The following is a 22,647-nucleotide window of genomic DNA, read 5'->3' as shown; positions in this document are numbered from 1 at the left end:
TTCGTTTAAATAATAAAAGGTGAAGATAAAAGACAGATTCGACGATTTGAAGACGCAAACGACCAAAACGCTAAAAAGTACAAAGTACAATCCAAGTGGTTCAATTTATTGATAAGAAACGTCTCAAAATTACAAGAGTACAAGCCGCAAAACGCAAAGTACAACATATTAAATTGTACGCAAGGACGTTCGAAAATCCGGAACCGGGACATGAACCAACTATCAACGCGCGACGCAACGGAGCTAAAATTACAAGTCAACTATGCACACAAATATAATATAATATATAAATAATTCTATAAATTATATATATATTATATTTATATATTAAAATAAAAACAGTCAGCAAACAAGAAAACAAAAGTTTGTGAGCTGTCCCAGGGGGCCATGCGATCGCATGGCCTGGAAGAGTAAAATCCATGCGATCGCATGGATGAAGATTCCAGGCCAGGTCCTAAAAATTGCAAGTTTGGGCGACGAGTAATACACATCTTTTTCTATCTACTCTCTATCTCAATATATATATATATATATATATATATATATATATATATATATATATATATATATATATATAATTTTAATTTTAATTTAAGATTAATAATAATGAGGTTATGTTAACGAATGTTGAAAGTGTGTAATTCGAAATTCTGTCCGTGTAACGCTACGCTATTCTTAATCATTGTAAGTTATGTTCAACCTTTTTAAATTAATGTCTCATAGCTAAGTTATTATTATGCTTATTTAAATTGAAGTAATCGTGATGTTGGGCTTAAATATTAAAGACGAGGTAATTGGGCTTTGTACCATAATTGGGGTTTGGACAAAAGACCGACACTTGTAGAAATTGGACTATGGACTATTAATGGACTTTATATTTGTTTAACTGAATGATAATTCGTTAATTTAATATAGAGATTTACAATTTGACGTATCTATAAATAACCACATACACTCGATCGGACACGATGGGAGGGATATTTATAAATACTAATAATCGTTCATTTAACCGGACACGGGGATGGATTAATAGTCAATGGACTCATTAAAACAGGGGTGGATTACATACAACGACACTTGGTGTAATTGATAATAAAGTATTAAAACCTTGGATTGCACACAGTCGATAACCTGGTGTAATCATTAACAATGTATTAAAACCTTATTACAGTTTAAGTCCCCAATTAGTTGGAATATTTGACTTCAGATATAAGGATAATTTGACGAGGACACTCGCACTTTATATTTATGACTGATGGACTGTTATGGACAAAAACCAGATGGACATATCGAATAATCCATGACAAAGAACAATTAACCCATGGTAATAAATTAAAATCAACACGTCAAACATCATGATTACGGAAGTTTAAATAAGCATAGTTCCTTTATTTTATATCTTATCACACTTTTATTTACTGTCATTTTATTTATCGCACTTTTTAATTATCGTACTTTTTAATTATAGCAATTTTATTTACCGTCATTTTATTTATCGTACTTTAATTTATCACACTTTTATTATCGTTATTTATTTTACGCTTTAAATTAAGTCATTTGTATATTTAATATTTTACATTAGGTTTTAATTGCGACTTAAGACATAAAATCGACAAACTCGTCATTAAACGGTAAAAACCCCCTTTTATAATAATAATAATAATACTACTTATATATATATATATATATATATATATATATATATATATATATATATATACATATTTATATTTTTACAATTATAGGTTAAAATAATTATAGCGTTCAACTTGTTTACTGTATCCCTGTGGAACGAACTGGACTTACTAAAAACTACACTACTGTACGATTAGGTACACTGCCTATAAGTGTTGTAGCAAGGTTTAGGTATATCCACTCTATAAATAAATAAATAAATAACTTGTGTAAAATTGTATCGTATTTAATAGTATTTCGCAATAAAAATATAACAATTTCGTATACGCTGCTGAACACATCAAGTATTTTTGGCGCCCCTGCCGGGGAAAATCAACAACGCCGAAGCGAAACGCTATATATAAAAAAAATATATTAGTTTTTAAGATATTTTTGTAAAAATATAATATTTCTCATTTTGTAAAAATATTTTGTTAAAAATATAAAAATATAAAAAGAAAAACAAAATATATATATTTTTAAGATTTTATTTAAAATATATAAAATTATAAAGTATTTCTATTTTTTATTTTAGTTTTTAAAGTATAAGTTTTTATTTATTTTATATAAATATTTTATAAGTTAAAAACAGAAAAAAAGGTAAAAAGTATTCGGGCATTACTGTAGCAGCCCAAACAATTTGGCCTGGAACCCGAGCCCATGCGACCGCATAGCTATAAAACCCTCAACTCATGCGATCGCATGAGCTGAGGTGACAGCTCTGATCATTGGACGTACGAATTAGGGTTAAGGTTTAATAATTATTATTATTAATTAATATTAATTAGGGTTTTAATTTAATATTAGTTAGTTTAAGTTTTAATTAATTTTGTATTTTTAGTTTTAATTAGTTTTATTAAATTAATACTTTTATAAAATAATAATATAAAAATAATATTTTTATAAAAATAAGTAATTTTATTATTTTTATATCTTTTTATAAATTGTATATTTTAATCGTTTAATTCGTAATTTATATATTTATCGTTCGTAACTAGTTTTAAACTTAGTATTTTGCCATAGTAGCTCTAGATTTTTAGGCTTTGCCGTAAAATCCCTTAAGTATTTTTTCTTTAGGCTAAGATTTAGGTACTTTTTAAGTTATTGCCGTTTTGGATATAGAATTCATTTTAAGCTTTAATACCTTTCGACGTAAGTTTTAATTTTTAGTTTTTAGAATTCTAAGTTTCGACGCTGCATTTTTCTATTTTATTATTTTTCAACTTTTATTTTTCGACGCTCATTTTTCGACCTTTTATTTTTCGACGTTTTTCGACGCACTTTTTTTCTTTCTTATTTCTCGACGCTCTAGTTTTTAGGACATAGAATTTTATTATTTTCTTTAAACTTCGACGAAAAATTATTTTAAGCGGTTAAATTGATAGACATCCAAAATTTTCTGGTTCGTAGTAATAGTTGGATTTGTTAGTGGTGAGTTGTGGGCTTCCGATTTAAAGGGTCCTTGCTACCTGCTGCATCTATTGGCTATTCGAAACGTGGGCAAAATCAGAAAAGTCTATTAATTTGATAACTTATATAATTTTTATCTTTATAACAAATAAGATATTCTGTGAATGCACCGAGCAAAACGTTCACCACCTTTCATACGTTCACCACCTGTAACTCGATCAAGACATCTAGCCAATATTGTCGCCGTTGATTTTTCTTTAGAATCATCATCTAGTCGACCAAGTACCCCAATTCAAATTTCCGATAATCCATTTTTTGAACCCGACCTCACAATTGAGAATCCGGAGGATATTCAGGGACAATTCAGAGATCCTGAACCACTAATCATTCCTCCTGAACCACAAATCACTCATCCAGAGATTGTCGAGGAAGAAACCATTAAGTCAGAATCCTCTAGTGATTCAGATTCAACAAATTCAATCATGGAAAATCTGGAACCTCTAAGTATGGAAGACCGAATGAGAGCTAAACGCACTGGCCAAGGTCATGCAATTACTCAACCAGACATTAATGCACCAGATTATGAAATTGAAGGACAAATCCTACACATGGTAACTAATCAATGCCAATTTAGTGGTGCGCCGAAGGAAGATCCAAATGAACATCTTCGAACCTTTAATAGGATCTGTACTCTATTTAAAATCAGAGAAGTGGAGGATGAATAGATATATCTCATGTTATTTCCCTGAACATTAAAGGGGGAAGCCAAAGATTGGTTAGAATCATTACCTGAAGGGGTGATTGATACATGGGATGTTTTAGTTGAAAAATTTCTTAAACAATTCTTTCCGGCATCTAAAGCCGTTAGACTTCAATGAGAAATTGTTACGTTCACGCAAAAGCCAAATGAAACTTGATATGAAGCGTGGACAAGATTTGGAAAGTTATTGAGAGGATGTCCGCAACATGGTTTAGACACTTATCAAATAGTACAAATATTCTACCAAGGATGCGACATCACTACACGAAAAGACATCGACATAGCAGCTAGTGGTTCCATTATGAAGAAAACCGCAACTGAAGCTTACAAAATTATTGATAACACTGCTTCCCACTCACATGAGTGACATCAAGAAAAAGACATCGTTAGATCATCTAAAGCGGCTAGAGCCGATTCTAGCCATGACTTTGATTCCATTTCCGCAAAGATAGATGCTTTCGAGAGACGAATGGAAAAGATGACTAAAAATATTCACGCTATAGAAATTAGTTGTGAGCAGTGTGGAGGACCACATTTGACAAAAGATTGTCTCAGTATTGAACAAACAATGGAACAAAGAGAGAATGTTTCATACATGAACCAAAGGCCTGGAAATAATTATCAGAATAATTATCAACTGCCAAGACCAAACTACAATCAAAATCAGAATTATAACCGAAATGTTCCATACAACAACCAACAAGTTCCTAGTAATCAACAAGTATCTAACAATACTTACAATCAGCAAAGACCTATTTTTCCAAATAAACTACCACAAATCGATGATAAAAAGCCAAATTTAGAAGATATGATGTCGAAGCTAGTTGAATCTCAAACTCAGTTTTTCACATCTCAGAAACAAACCAATGAACAAAATGCTCAAGCATTTAGAAATCAACAAGCTTCTATTCAAAATCTGGAACAAGAAGTGAGTAACTTAGCAAGGTTGATAGGTGAAAGAAAACTGGGAAGTCTACCTAGCGATACAAATGCTAACCCCCGGAATGAAACAGCTAAAGCCATTACCACAAGAAGTGGTATTACACTTAAACCACCTGAAATACCTATAATTTCTGATGACTCTATTCCTACTCCACAAGAACCACAATCTGAGCAAGATAAGGAAACACAACCGGTAGTTGAAAAGGTTAATGAAGATAACACAGTTAAGGCTAAACCTTATGTTAAACCATATCAACCACCACTTCCTTACCTGAGTAAAATAAGAAAAGAAAGACTTGAAGCCGAGCAATCCAAATTCTTGGATATGTTTAAACAAATAAATGTAAATCTTCCTTTCATTGATGTGATTTTAGGAATGCCAACATATGCTAAATTCTTGAAAGATCTAATCACAAATAGAAAGAAAATGGAAGAACTCTCGGCTGTTACAATGAATGTTAATTGTTCTGTAGTACTTTTGAATAAGCTACCAGAAAAACTCTCAGATCCAGGAAGTTTCACAATTCTATGTTTTCTGGGTAGTCTTTGTTCAATAGAAACATTGGCAGACTTAGGTGCTAGTATAAATTTAATACCGTATTCACTATACGCTAAACTAGACCTCGAAGAATTGAAACCAACACGAATAAGCATACAACTAGCCGATCGACCAGTAAAATATCCTAGAGGGATAATGGAGAACATGCTAGTTAAAGTTGGTACTTTAGTATTTTCAGTAGATTTTGTTATTCTGGACATGGAAGAAGATTCTCGAGTTCCTCTCATATTAGGAAGACCATTCTTAAACATGGCTAAATCAATAATAGACGTGTTCGGTAAGAAATTGACCCTAAGTATAGAGGATGAGAGTGTTACCTTTTCTGTTGATAGAGCCATGCAACAACCGCAATCTGCAGATGATACATGTTATTACATTCAAACTATAGATTCACATGCAGAATTGTTAGAAGAATTTCCAGAATTACAAGGAACAAGAGAATGTTCTTTAGGAGAAGGAACTGAACCAATTGATGAAACTGAAATGTTAGCTACACTCATGGCTAATGGATACGAACCAACAATAGAAGAACTTCAAATGCTAAAAGAAGAAGACAAATATCGATACAAATTATCGATAGAAGAACCACCGACATTAGAGTTAAAGCCACTTCCAAACCATTTGGAATATGCTTATTTACATAGTGAATCCGAATTACCTGTAATAATATCGTCTTCTCTAACTGAAAATGAAAAATCTCAACTCATTGCTGTGCTAAAAGCTCATAAACCAGTTATTTCATGGAAGATTCATGATATTAAAGGCATAAGTCCTTCGTATTGCACACATAAAATCCTTATGAAAGAAGGTCATAAAACGTATGTGCAACGCCAATGAAGACTAAATCTAAATATGCAAGATGTTGTTAAGGAAGAAATTATTAAACTGCTCGATGCAGGTTTAATTTATCCAATCTCTGATAGTCCATGGGTAAGCCTAGTTCAATGCGTACCTAAGAAGGGTGGCATGACTGTCATCACAAATGAAAAAATGAGCTTATTCCTACTAGGACTGTAACAGGATGGCGTGTTTGTATTGATTATAGAAAATTAAATGACGCTACCAGAAAAGATCACTTTCCCTTACCTTTCATTGATCAAATGTTGGAAAGATTAGCCGGGAACAGTTACTATTATTTTCTTGACAGTTTTTCCGGATACTTTCAAATTCCAATAGCACCCGAGGACCAAGAGAAAACAACGTTCACGTGCCCTTATGGTACTTTTGCTTACAAACGCATGCCATTTGGACTATGCAACGCCCCTGCAACCTTTCAAAGGTGCATGATGGCGATTTTCCACGACATGATAGAGGAATGCATGGAAGTTTTCATGGATGACTTTTCAGTCTTCGGTGATACATTTGAATCATGACTAGTTAATCTTGAATGAATACTTATTAGATGAGAGCAATCAAATCTAGTTCTTAATTGGGAGAAATGCCATTTCATGGTTAAAGAAGGCATCGTTCTTGGTCATAAAATTTCAAAGGAAGGAATTGAAGTGGATAGAGCTAAAGTAGATGTAATTGCTAAACTTCCACATCCCACCAATGTTAGAGTAGCTAGGAGTTTTCTAGGGCATGCCAGTTTTTACCGACGTTTCATTAAAGATTTTTCTAAAATTGCCACTCCTATGAATAAACTTCTAGAAAAGGATGCTCCATTCATCTTTTCGGATGAATGCATCAAATCTTTTAATATTCTTAAAGAAAAACTCACTAATGCACCGATCATGATAACTCTAAATTGGAATCTACCATTTGAACTCATGTGCGATGCAAGTGATTTTGCAATGGGAGCCATTTTAGGACAAAGGATTGAAAAATGATTTCAACCTATTTATTATGCTAGTAAGACGTTACAAGGAGCACAAACGAATTACACAACTACTGAAAAAGAACTCCTTACTATTGTCTTTGCTTTTGACAAATTTCGTTCATATCTCGTTCTAGCAAAAACGGTGGTCTATACCGACTATTCTGCTCTTAGATACCTATTTTCAAAACAAGATACCAAACCACGATTAATCCGTTGGATCTTACTCTTACAAGAGTTCGATATTGAGATCCGAGACAAAAAGGAATCAGAAAATATCACCGCTGATCATCTTTCTCGTCGTGAAAATCCCGAATTAGAAGTTCTAAATGAATCGGCTATACAAGACAACTTTCCTGATGAATATCTATTGAAAATAGATTATAGTGAAATGGTTTGCAGACTATGCAAACTACTTAGTATGTGGATTCCTTGAAAAAGGGTTCTCGTACCAAAAACGAAAGAAATTCTTTAGTGATATAAAACACTATTTTTGGGAAGATCCACATTTGTTTAAAAGTTGTCCCGATGGAATAATCCGCCGATGTGTATTTGGGGATGAAGCCAGTCAAATCTTAAATTATTGTTACACAGGACCAACAGGAGGGCATTATGGGCCTCAACTCACAGCAAGAAAAGTCTACGATGCTGGATTTTATTGGCCTACAATTTTCAAAGACGCGCACCTTCTTTGTAAATTATGTGATGCATGTCAAAGGGCCGAAAAAATAAGTCAATGTGATGAAATGCCACAAAATGTCATTCAAGTATGTGAAGTATTTGACGTTTGGGGTATTGACTTTATGGGTCCATTTCCAAAATCTCATAATAATCTCTACATTCTCGTTGATATTGATTATGAATCTAAATGGGCGGAAGCACAAGCTCTCCCAACTAATGATGCACGAGTTGTAGTCAACTTCTTAAAACGTCTTTTTGCTAGGTTCGGAACACCGAAAGCTTTAATAAGTGATCGGGGTACTCATTTTTGTAATAATCAACTTGAGAAAGTTCTCAAAAGATATGGAGTAACTCATAAAATCTCAACTGCTTATCATCCACAAACAAGTGGACAAGTTGAAAATACCAACCGAGCATTAGAACGTATTCTAGAGAAAATGTATTCCATTTTGGAGGATGCACTCTGGGCTTTTAGAACAGCCTACAAAACTCCAATTGGTACGACACCTTTTAAACTCATTTATGGAAAAGCATATCACATTCCAGTAGAAATTGAGCACAAAGCATTTTGGGCTTTGAAGACATGTAATCTTGATTTGCATGAAGCTGGACGTCTACGGTTAAGTCAACTAAACGAATTAGAAGAATTGAGACATGAAGCATACGAAAATTCGTTAATCTATAAGGAAAAAATGAAGAAATGGCATGATAAAAGAATCAGAAGTTCAAAAGAATTTAAGGAAGGAGACAGAGTCCTTCTTTTCAATTCACGATTCAAGCTATTTCCTGGAAAATTGAAATCTAGATGTTCTGGAACATTCATAGTCAAAAGATTTTTCCCGTACGGAACAGTAGAATTAATAAATTCAAATGGGGTTGAATTTAAAGTTAATGGTCACAGAGTTAAACATTACATAGATAATCCAATGGAAGTTGAAGATGAAATTAATCATAATTTCGACACCACAGCTAACTAAGTGTGAGAAGGTTCGAATCTTTTAAGGGTGATATATATTTCTGTTAGAGTTAGATTTTCTGTTTTCGTGTAGTTCTCAAAAATGGAATCCGAATGGTCTTTCCCTAGCAGACCCTAAAGAACTAGTCTTCTCCCTCCATTCTGAATTTTTATTTTCTTTTAGGTTTTACGAGATGAAGAATTCCTTTGATCTAAACCATGGTCTACTACTAAACGCTATGATTACTAAACGTAATAATAACACTTTCCCGAGTGAACTGGTATCATTCATAAGAGTCAAAATGGACGAAGTGAGGAAAGAACTCAGAAAAGATCATCATAAGACACATTTTGGTAAAGGAAAATCAAAATCCGCAACAAAAAGAAGAGCACGACACCTTGAAAGATGTCATAAATGCGGAAAATGGTCACACGAAGGTAAATGTTTGAACAATCAAACATATTCAAATACCGAATTTGTTACTCTATGCAGAGAAGGACCGTTCATATGTTTAGAAGAAAAGTTATTGAAGAATTGAGGTTACGCCTACGTAGCTATGGAAAACCAAATCACACGACTCTCCTATGAGTCGGCTAAAGCAGGTCTCTGAGAATTCTTTCTCATAGGTAAGTATGTACAGTTTTTATTTTATTTTATTGCTTTTAACCTTTTGATAATAAACGCTGAATCGTTCGCTATAAAGTATTAAATTGATATTCAATAAAATTAGGTATGCAAAACCGAAATTATTGATATCATATACAAAAATTTATTACATCACTGCGAAATTTACCGTTTATTCTTAAGGTATAAATATCTTTAATCAATCAATCCAAAAATATTTCAAAAATTTGTCAGGAGTAAAACTAGGTAAAATAGCCTAAATTACTTTACCCAAAAGAGGGGCGTATATTTTTGATAATATTTGATTGATTAAAGTGGGATAAAAGACCAAAAAGATTTTTAATTTTAATTTTTACCTTGTTTTTAAAATTAATATATAAATATTAAATTATTAATGTAAATTTTTAAAATCAATATATTTAAGTTTTTAAATATTTTAAAAATTAATATTTTTAATATAAGTTTGTAAAATTAATGTATAAAAATATTAATGATATTTATATGAATTTTTAATTTTATGCATTTTAAATTTAAGTTTGGTGTGAATTTAAAAACCAAAATTTACTTTATTTCATTAAGTTAAAATTTTGATATTTAAAATTCGTCGTGAGTTGAAGACTATGTCGTTGAACCGAATTTGCTTTACCCGAGGGCGGGACGAGAAATTTTATTATCATTAATTTTAATCTTATTGAATTAAAGTATGCCAAAAATATTAAAAAAAAAACAAAAATCTTTGCTTTTATAAGTGACAAATTTTAAAATTTTGTCGAGAGACGGACTAGGACAACGATCCGAAACGCCCTCATTCTTAAAAGAAATAAATTTTTAAAATTTATTAATTTATGTTTTATTAGTTAAAGGTTTTTATTAAAAAAAAAAGGGAAATAACCTCATGCGATCGCATGGGGTTTATGCTGGAAAGCAATGCGATCGCATGGAGGCAAAAAACTGGTCAGATACAAAAAGTTCCAGTGAGCTCTCTGCTCCTCACTCCACACACATCCTCAAACACGAACACACACACACACACACATAATCACCTAAAATCACTAATTTTTCACCAAAATCAACCAAATTTATCACAATAATCCACTACAATCATGCCTTTTCTCAGATGGGGAAGCAAAAAGGTAAAGATTTCACCTCTAAAACTCTTTAAATTTAAATTTTAGTGTTCTTGAGCTAATTTTTACCTAATTTGATTTTGTTAATTTCTAGTGTAATTAGAGTTAAATTGTTAGTATATTATGCATGTATAACCTAGATTGATGCTACTTAACATGATTTGAAGCCAAAAACTTCAAAAATTTTAGAAATCTAGGGTTTGTGTTCTTGAGCAATTTGGGGCTTTTTGATATAAACAGGTTATGGCCGATTTTTGTCATGAATTATTGCTAAATTAAGTAGTGTAACATGTTTAGGTAGCTAAATGATCCAAACTTTGATCCTAAACATGATTTTTGAGAATTAAAGTGGATTTTTCAAGTCTAAAATTCATGAACTTGATTAATTTGTATAAATGCCATTTAAAACTTGTTTAATGGCTAGTAATGATTATTTTGACATGTTATTTGAGTTGAATGCTTATGAACTTTGTAAACATTTTCATATATGCTTATTTGAAAAAGTGTAGAATTGATAAAAATATGAAAATGAGCATGAGTTTAATATGGATTAAACATGTCATTGTAATTGTTTCAAGTTGTTATTTTGCTAACACTAATGCATATTTAGATGCACAAATTTTGTGTTTAATGTGTTTTGCAGAAATATACCGAATCTGGCGGTGCATCATCATCCAGACAACCTAAAAACGAACCACAGCCAAAAATGCAATATGAGTCACAATATGAACCAGAACCTGAACAGGAACAATAACAAGAACAACAATATCATAATTATCAACACATACCATATTATGATTCGGAACAAGAATATGTTAATTCCAACGTACAATTTCTGATTCATCCAATAATAGAACACCCAACGATTCATGAAGAGTTGTTGCATCCCAATTTGAGATTTGATCGAAGCTGGAGAGCTTACCCGACGTACCAAAGTAACAAATTTAAACTGGTAACGAAAAATGTAGAAGTACCGAGGGTAATCGATTGGGAGCCTTTAGAAAGGGTCCAACTAGCTAACCCAGTTAGACTGCTACTGATCCAAAGGTATGGGAACTCTTCTTTTCCTGATTAGGAACGTTTATTCACCATTCGTAGGCCTGTATATAAGGAATGGTGTGTTGAGCTTATGAGTACTATATCACTTGATACGGATGTAGTTAGGTTAGACGATAGGAATTTTCTTAATTTTTTACTTGGCCGTAGGATGTATAGGATGTCCATGCTGGACATGGCTAGGGCTTTACAGATTTACACTCCCACTGAATTACTATTGCATGATTGTACAAATTTGATTTATCATGGTGAAAGGGTAGATAGAAATTTTGACGCTGACGCTGACGCTGACGCCGTCTGGAGGCGTATGTCAAATTATAATGTTTTTACGCGGGGAGGAAGACACTCCTATTTAGATATTAACAAAGCAGAGCTTCATATTATACATAGATTTTTAGCTAATTCGATTACACAAAGAGGTAACAACAAGGAGAAGATGACCCTATCCGATTTATTTTACCTTAAGTGTATTCGAGATACTAGAGGCTTTGTTAATATTCCCTACTGTGTTGGTTTTTATCTGTCTAAAATGGTGGAAGGAATACAGGACGGGGGAATAATAGGAGGAGGTATTTTTGTTACTCTCATTGGAGAGTATTTAGGCGTAGATAGGGCTCAAGGGGGTCCACTGATGGTGTGTAGGGAACAGGATGAGACTTTAGGATTGCGGGTCTATCAAGGTGCAAAGGTATTAAAGAGCTGACGCAATCAGGCAGTACCATATCAGGCCCCTCATCCACAGGTAGAGAGAGGTTCAGATGAGGAAATGGAGGAAGCGGATAACATTAGGGATGTCATTAGGGAGGCTGTTACTGACGTTTACCAGCGTATAGATGAGGTAGAAATGACAAACGAGGCTAGACATAGTCAGTACGAGTAGTGGCACGCCGAGAATGTGTACGAGCATTCCAGGCAACGACAGCATGATAGATGGCACTATCATCAGCATCAGATAATGAGCCAGCTATCATTTCAGGTACCAAATAACTACGTACCGACCCGACCTGCTTACTATCCGCCACACCAGCCCGATATGCGACCACCATTTACTCTCTATGACCCCAACCAAGCCTATCAGCACACCTATAACCAAACGTGGAACCCGATCGACGACATGAACTGGAACCCCTATCCAGATTGATACAATTCCCGTTGGTGATTTTTATCTTTTATTATTTTTATTTACTTATGTTTAAAACATATAATATTGTGATACTTTTATGTAATTTTTAACATTTTTTTTATTTTGTTACTAATATTTCGTATTTATAATTTGAAAGTGGGATGTTAAGTCCCATTTCAAATTACCATGCATGTTATTATTTGTATGTATGTATATTGTCAATTGTACACAACATGGTAAAACAGCGAACTTTCAAAGACTGGCATTAAGTTCAGCAAAAGCTACTAATTTTGACGACAAAACGAAAAATAAATGTGATGTAACAACAAGACGGAATGAAAAAATGATGTGCACCATTTATCATTCAACAAACAAACGCCAATATGTTTGGAAACTTTGGTAAAATTTAATCATTTTTCTACGCTAATCATCCTCAATAATTTAAATTGTACTGATTTCTTGCAAATGAGAGAATTGCAAGATCTTAAGTGTGGGAAGGGGTTAAATTCTTTCGGATTTTTAAAATTTTAAATTTAAACACTTGGTTACCATTAAAAATACTAGTAACACAGTAGTTGTATTAGAATCTAGTGCTCTCTGATAATAAAGAACAGCCCTAGTCTTATATACTGACTACCCAATTCTAGTAAAATATTTAAAAATTTTCAACTAAATGAACTCAAAATTATGTTTATACATATTTATGAACGATAAAACTAGGTGTTAACACCGAAATTATTGTTACCTCGGAAAGGACATAAATTGAGAAACAACTCAAAACGCTTGAATTCATTTAAAATGGAATAGAGGAAAATAAAAAGGCAAAAAAAAGGAAAATAAAAGCCAAGTGTGGGAAAAATTTACCAAGTTATTTAGAACATATATCACATATTTTTGTACAAATAATTGAAGATACTTTTGTTTTGGACAATTTTATCAGTTTTACCCAATTTCTTATAATATATTTAAAAGAAATGTGCCACTTGATTTAAAAGGAAGTAAAATCTTCCGAGAAAAAGACACGCGCTTCTTGATTTAGGTCAGGAAGTTGTCGTCCAGACCAGTTGTAGAGTCTACGAAAAACCTTGAAAAGTTTTCTCGAAAATCAGCTGGAAATCCACGGACCTCAGCATCAAACAGGGTCACCAAGTGGTCAGACTTATCCCAACCATGAAAGGATCTGTCTCGTACAATGGGGGACACCATGCAAATTAGCTTATAAGACTAATGAATCAGATCCTCAGAAAGGATAATCTCCTTAAAGATCAAAAATTAGCTTTTAAGACTGATATTACTCAATCCTTGAGATTGACCTTAAAGATTGAGAATTCAAACTCATGAAATTCGATGATATCTAAACTCGAGCTTGAACGAGAAAATATTTTGATCAAAATTACAAACCGATTTGTTTTCTGAAAACCCATTTTTAATGCGTTCATTACCATTGAACGTAAAATCCTAGAAATTCACCTAGAATTCATTAGGTCACCTGAATCAAATCGGGTGTCAACCGTAAGAACGGTGGTTGCATAGCATGATCGAAGACAGGACCTTGTGCCAGACCAAAAAAACTATAGGGTGATCTTTACTATTGCTCCTACAAAGGATAGTAATTACATTCGACATGATATAGACCATAATCAAAAGCATGTCACGGGACATTGCCTTAACAGTTGCTTGTTCAATGCTTTCCTTTACAACCGGACGGTAGTTTACCAAAAGGTAATATACGGAGCAAGTATACTGGACGTGTTGCTTTCCTAATACAAGGTTAGCAAGTGGGTGACACAAAACCGCAAGTTTTGAGCTAAAATTTTCAAATCTGAAACCCACCAAACCCACAAAAACATTTTGCAAACACCGGTAAAGGGTTATTCCGAAAAACTTATCTAGGTTAAAATCTAGATTGAATTTTCAAAAAGATCAAATGTTTTTATAAAGATCCAATTTTCTTAAGGATCTAAATTTTCATAGTCATGTGGGACTGTAAACCACAACGTTACTATCATTGTTCTTACCGCCAAATCGAAATCACTGATGTACAAAGTGTGAAGAATAAAGAAGTGATTCTAATATTTTTATTTCAAGACTATATTGCTGGAGGACAAGCAACGCTCAAGTGTGGGAATATTTGATAATGCTAAAAACGAACATGTATTTCATAGAATTATCCTTCAAGAAAGACAAGCTTTTAATTGCAATTGTTCTATTTACATGTGATATTCGTTTAAATAATAAAAGGTCAAGACAAAAGACAGATTCGACGATTTGAAGACGCAAACGACCAAAACGCTAAAAAGTACAAAGTACAATCCAAGTGGTTCAATTTATTGATAAGAAACGTCTCAAAATTACAAGAGTACAAGCCGCAAAACGCAAAGTACAAGATATTAAATTGTACGCAAGGACGTTCGAAAATCCGAAACCGGGACATGAATCAACTATCAACGCGCGACACAACAGAGCTAAAATTACAAGTCAACTATGCACACAAATATAATATAATATATAAATAATTCTATAAATTATATATATATATATATATATATATATATATATATATATATATATATATATATATATATATATATATATATATATTAAAATAAAAACCGTCCGCAAACAAGAAAACAAAAGTTTGTGAGCTGTCCCAGGGGGCCATGCGATCGCATGGCCTGGAAGAGTAAAATCCATGCGATCGCATGACTGAAGATTCCAGGCCAGGTCCTAAAAATTGCAAGTTTGGGCGACGAGTAATACACATCTTTTTCTATCTACTCTCTATCTCAATATATATATATATATATATATATATATATATATATATATATATATATATATATATATATATATATATATATATATATATATATATATAATTTTAATTTTAATTTTAATTTAAGATTAATAATAATAAGGTTATGTTAACGAATGTTATAAGTGTGTAAGTCGAAATTATGTCCGTGTAACGCTACGCTATTATTAATCATTGTAAGTTATGTTCAACCTTTTTAAATTAATGTCTCGTAGCTAAGTTATTATTATGCTTATTTAAATTGAAGTAATCGTGATGTTGGGCTAAAATATTAAAGACGGGGTAATTAGGCTTTGTACCATAATTGGGGTTTGGACAAAAGACCGACACTTGTAGAAATTGGACTATGGACTATTAATGGGCTTTATATTTGTTTAACTGAATGATAATTCGTTAATTTAATATAGAGATTTACAATTTGATGTATCTATAAATAACCACATACACTCGATTGGACACGATGTGCGGGATATTTATAAATACTAATAATCGTTCATTTAACCGGACACGGGGATGGATTAAGAGTCAATGGACACATTAAAACAGGGGTGGATTACATACAATTACACTTAGTGTAATTGATAATAAAGTATTAAAACCTTGGATTGCACACAGTCGATAACCTGGTATAATCATTAACAATGTATTAAAACCTTATTACAGTTTAAGTCCCCAATTAGTTGGAATATTTGACTTCGGATATAAGGATAATTTAACGAGGACACTCGCACTTTATATTTATGACTGATGGACTGTTATGGACAAAAACCAGATGGACATATCGAATAATCCAGGACAAAGGACAATTAACCCATGGTAATAAATTAAAATCAACACGTCAAACATCATGATTACGGAAGTTTAAATAAGCACAATTCCTTTATTTTATATCTCATCGCACTTTTATTTACTGTCATTTTATTTATCGCACTTTTTAATTATCATACTTTTTAATTATCGCAATTATATTTACCGTCATTTTATTTATCGTACTTTAATTTATCGTACTTTTATTATCATTATTTATTTTACGCTTTAAATTAAGTCATTTGTAGATTTAATATTTTACATTAGGTTTTAATTGCGACTTAAGACATAAAATCGACAAACCGGTCATTAAACGGTAAAAACCCCCTTTTATAATAATAATACTACTTATATATATATATATATATATATATATATATATATATATATATATATATATATATATATATATATATATATATATATATATATATATATATATATAGGTTAAAATAATTATAGCGTTAAACTTGTTTACTGTATCCCTGTGGAACGAACCGGACTTACTAAAAACTACACTACTGTACGATTAGGTACACTGCCTATAAGTGTTGTAGCAAGGTTTAGGTATATCCACTCTATAAATAAATAAATAACTTGTGTAAAATTGTATCGTATTTTATAGTATTTCGCAATAAAAATATAACTATTTCGTATACGCTGCTGCACACATCAGTTTCCACACAAACCAAAGAAACCATCCATGCAATCTTGTGATAAAACTGACCATGTTTCTAAATCTAAAAAGCATATGTTTTATAAACATGTGTCAAACAATAAACGAAAAACCAACATACTTTCTTCAAAACCAATTAAGTACTCATTTGGTGAGTTACTTGCTTTCAAACCAAAACCCGTAAGTTTGAAAAACCAAAATGAGTTTAGATTTCCCAAATGGAATGCAATGTCAATCAATCACATCGATCGTACCTACAAATGGTACTTCAAAGATAAACTCAAAATGAATTGATTTTCATATTGGTTTCTACATACTTTAGTGTAGAACCCACGCTTCAAATCGATGTTAAACATTCAATGGCTTTTGTACTATAACGGTACAAAACCCGTGCTTTAGTGTTTTTCTCGCAGGTGTAAGGATAACATCGTCATTTAGCGAGGTTTTATGAAAACAATTCACTCGACTTTGTTTCAAAGGGAGGAAATTTAATTTCTTCAAGACGGAGTATTCCTCATGCACTTACCCGAAAAACTAACCCTATTCTTCTTTTTGATTACTATTAACTGTTGAATATGCTTACCTTCAAAATAATCAAATGATAAAGGTGTAAAGTCACCTCAAAAGGAAGTAAAGTCTTCCGCTAAGACACAATTGTCTGGCTTATGTCAGAAATTGTAGTCCATAATGGCTGAAAGGGTTTCGAAAAACCTTGAAAAGAAACCCTGCATATCAGCTAGAAATCCTCTTGATATATCACATCAAAACCAAGATGTGGTTGAGCCTTGTAACATCCCGCGTTTTTCCGTTAAATTTATTTTTAACACTATCTTTTTTTTAAATAATACCTTTCGTTATTTAAATTCGTAGTTTCCGTTGACTAACGTTCATAATATTCCCATTACTTAATTATAACATCACTCATTTACTCGAGCGTTTTTAAAATATTCGTTCGGTTAATTCTCACACCCGACTACAAACTCGAGGGACTAGTTTTGCTATTTAATCAAAAAGGTGACTAGTGGTTGACTAAGTCAACCACCTCCCACCATCTCATCCATTCATTTTTCACTTCTTCTTCTACCTCCTTTTCTCTCATCCATTTTTGAACTCAAACACCCATCTTCACAAAATCATCATCTAAATCCGAATCAAGAAGCAAACATCAAAACAAATTACATATTCGTGATCCTCTCTTCATCCTCTACATTTTGGTACCAATTTCATCTCGTTTGGGTAACATTTCTAAAACACTAAATTTCTCTAAATTCATTTTATATACTTGAAATGGTGTTAGTTAGTGTCTATGGCTCGTGTATAACATGAATATATGATTTGTTTGCTCGATTTGTTGTTTTGAGTCACTAGTTTGAACATTTGAAAATGGGTTTGCTTAATCTTTGATTTTGGATGAGTTAATGTTGTTAAATTGTTAAAGTTCATGTTTTAATTGTGTTACTAGTATCACTAGCTTCGTTTTGATGCGTAGGTTGATTAAGAAAACTTCAAAAACATGAATATCGATTTTTGTGGATTTTGGTTAGGGTTTGATAGACTTAAAACGAGCTTTTGATATTTCGAATGCCATGAAATGTTATTAGTAACTGTTTAGTTGTAATGTATGTTTCATTACCTTCAAAATGACATATCATATGTGTGAATTGGATTCCCGAAACTTAAAATGCATTTGATGAACTTGAAACTTTGAAAATAAACCTTTATTGATCACTTGAAGAGATTTCGGTTATTGTAATTGATGTTTTTGCTTGGTGAAAGGTAGTTAGTTGTATTCTTTGTCAAAAGAGATTTCCAACGATATAAGATACGCATTCTAAGTGTTTACGGTTTGTATTTTGTGCTAAAATGAATTTGGATCAAGACTTGAACTTTTGAGACTGACCAGGTACCAGCACCCGTTATTCGCCGCGGCGCGGCCAACCTTTGTCGCGGCGCGACAATAGGCATGGTTTGATTCTGTCTTGCTTGTCCAATATACGAAAAATGTGTGGCATGCTATGGACCTCCGATTCACATGCAACTTGTTCTAACATGCTTATATATGAATAATTAGCACAGAAAAATAGTTCGGGACCCGACCCGAATGTGTTGACTTTTTCGTTGACTTTGACTTGACCGAGTTTGACTTTTAGTTAAACTTAACCAAACGTTTATGCAATCGTTCTAATCTTCTTTAATACTTGATTCTTGCATGAAACTTGACAATGTGATTCACATGCTATACTATTCGAGTCGTAACGAGCCATAGGACTAATTGAACACATTTCGCCTGACCTTGTGTCGTAACTAGTTAATTGATACAACTTACTTGTTTAGGTCAAGGCTAAGCAACTATCATGCACACGTTTACTTTGTGAAGTACATTTATACTCGTGCACTCGAGGTGAGATCATAGTCCCATCTTTCAAACAACTTTTATGCTTTAAACTATGGGATGAGAAACATATACGTATCATACTTTTACACTTTGAACACAACTACGGAAATGAACATTCCACGTACGGGTTTGAACAAAAAGCCTCAATTCAATTATCATTAGTTACACTTGCAGGGTGTAAACGTGAACTTATATTATGTGATCACATGGGCTTGACGAGCCTCATTCGGACGGTTCGCTACCGTTAGCGGATGAAATTTATTTTCGGGTCTAGTGTATGTTCTAACACTACGCAAAGGGTGCAAAACAGTTAAGTTTGATAATTGGGTGCCCGCGATACAAATAACAACTTTGGAATGCAAATGATTTTGATAATCATCTTATATTAAATCTTGTGGTTCAAATACAACGTTTACTAAAACACCTATGATTTCACCAACGTTTTTCGTTGACAGTTTTCTATATGTTTCTCAGGTTCATACTTGGCTATTTGTTACATGCTTCCGCGTACACTCATACTTGCTTGGAGTCAAGCATACATGCATACACTTTGATTTCATGCTTGGAGTCAAGCATACATGCATACACTTTGATTTCGTGCTTGGAGTCGAGCATACATGCATACACTAGTGATAGCACCTTTGAATTCAAACTTTTGTCTACAGACTTACGCTATTTATAGCAACCGTGATTTTCAACTAATTATGTCGCAAGTTATTTCATTTATACATTACTACTTTTGTAAACTTAAACTTGTTGTCGATCCGTTTGGTAAACTAAACTTTGTAAGTCTTATACGTTTCAAATGAATGCGACATAATTTTGGTCAAACGTGTCTCATTTAGGGACTATGACCACGCAACGGGACCTAAGTTAACGGCGCCGTCAATGACGATTTTGTCGGGTCGCCACAGATGGTATCAGAGCGTTGGTTGTAGGAAACTAGGATGTGCATTAGTGTGTCTGTCAGAGTCGTTAGGACGCATTAGTGAGTCTAGACTACAACCGGATAGTTAGTCATTGCATCCTGACTTGCATTTGCTATAGATAGCACTTACTTGACTACTTGTGCATATATACTTGAATCCTTCTTAGGTGAACTCCATAATGGTACCAAACTTTCATCATACGAATCCGTATTCTGCCACTTCCTGGTAACACACGTAAATTCGAGATTCATACGCGTAAGGATGACAATGACTTCATTAGTCACACTTGTTCGGGAACTCTGTCTCCCAGATTGTTATTCGCCACCGTTTCAACTTACTATCGGTGTCACACCAGTGTTCCTTACTATCTACCACTTCTTGTTACTACCATCACTACTCTATGTGAGTATCGTCATCAATGCTTATCACTACGGCTGCGTACTATTTGTTATCATGATTCGTTACTCTTTTCATGCCTAAAGGCATTATCGTTTGACTTGAACCGCATTGACGTGAACGATCATTTATACACTTCCCTCGGGGAACGCTTCTTTAGAGTCGCACTGATTCTTTCGATTCAATACAAGTCACGTTTGAGACGTCGTTACACTTTGTTCATTTTAGATCTTTATGATTACACGAACTTGAATCTATGGAGTGATGTGGGAATGGAGGTATGAGTTAGTGTAATATAACGACACTCGATCAACGTGGTTATATTATGGTAAGTCATACCAAAGTTCTAATGACACGTGATGGTGGTTGGACTCGATCAACCTAATCACCACCATGTGCCATGTACATGACTTCATCTTTCTTGTTAGGTATCCGAAAACTCCGAGAATATTGATAACAACCATACCAAGGACACACCTTCGATTATTGTCGAACCATATTTATGCTTCCGAATGAATGACAAATTCTTTCGACTCCAAACATATGTTACACGTGTATACTATCTCGTTTTCGCACAATTTTATCGACGAACTACAACATGCTTGATATTCTCACATCGAGGCAAAAACTTCTCTCGCATCACACTCGTACTTCCATTTAAGGAAATCTTTATTCTAAATTCTCAAGGAAGAGAGAGACTCTTCACATTATACTAGTATTCGCCACGAGGGTGGATAGTCCTAACGAATGTTTTCAGAACCCGATAAGAAACTTACTCTAACAAATGTTTTTCTTTTAGAAACCGATAAAACTTCCGTGGTGCAAAATTCTTGAGAAACAGAAACTTGTTCCAACAAACATTTCAAGTCCTAACAATCTTGTTCAAAGGTATCTTAAAAGAATTATACCTTGTTTCGGATCGAGATCCTCGTTTCACTTCTAAATTTTGGGGTGCCTTACAAAAAGCCTCGGGACCACGTTTAAACATGAGTACCGCGTATCATCCACAAACCGACGGACCAAGCAAACACATGATTCAAACCTTGGAAACCATAATACGAGTTTGCGTTATCAACTTCAAATTTACTTGAGAAAAGTTTTTGCCTTTAACCAAATTCTCTTACAACGATGGTTATCATTCAAGTCTTAACGTCCCACCTTTTGAAATCTTATATGACCGGAAACGTCATTCTCCTTTTGTAGAACCAAGTAAATGATAATCAAGTCACCGAACCTGGACTCATTCATGGAGTAACCGTTAAAATCGTTCCAATCCGAGAAAGGCTCGAGACGGCCCGTAGTCGCCAAAGGAGCTATGCCAATGTTAGACGTAAACCTTTCGAATTCCATGTGGGAAACCGCGTAACGTTAAAAGTCGCACCTTGAAAAGGTGTAGTCCGTTTCGGAAACGTAGAAAGCTAAATCCGTGATATTTTTAGTCCTTTTTAAATCTTGGGGCGTGTTGTGCCCGTTGCTTACCGCTTCAAACTTCCGACTCAAACAAATTCCGTTCATCCTACATTCTGTGTATCAAACTTAAGGGCGTGTCTTGCGAAACAAGAGCTTGTTATCCTCTTCGACGAACTTACTATCAACGATAAACTTCACTTCCTAGGAGGACCGGTTGAAACTATAAATCGTGAAGCCAAACTTTAAACCAACGTAAAATCCCGACTGTCAAAGTTCGTTGAAATGCCCAAGGAAGTACCTTCACATATCCGTATAATTTGCAACGCAAGGTTTCGAAGAAGAAACAACAACTACTACTTCCAACTAAATTTCGGGACGAAATTTCTTTTAAGGTGTAGGTAATGTAACATCCCGCGTTTTTTCGTTAAATTTATTTTTAACACTATCTTTTTTTTTAAATAATACCTTTCGTTATTTAAATTCGTAGTTTC

This window comes from Rutidosis leptorrhynchoides, chromosome 1 (assembly GCF_046630445.1).
Source record: "Rutidosis leptorrhynchoides isolate AG116_Rl617_1_P2 chromosome 1, CSIRO_AGI_Rlap_v1, whole genome shotgun sequence".
Taxonomy (NCBI): Eukaryota; Viridiplantae; Streptophyta; class Magnoliopsida; order Asterales; family Asteraceae; genus Rutidosis; species Rutidosis leptorrhynchoides.
This window is presented reverse-complemented; position numbering follows the sequence as displayed.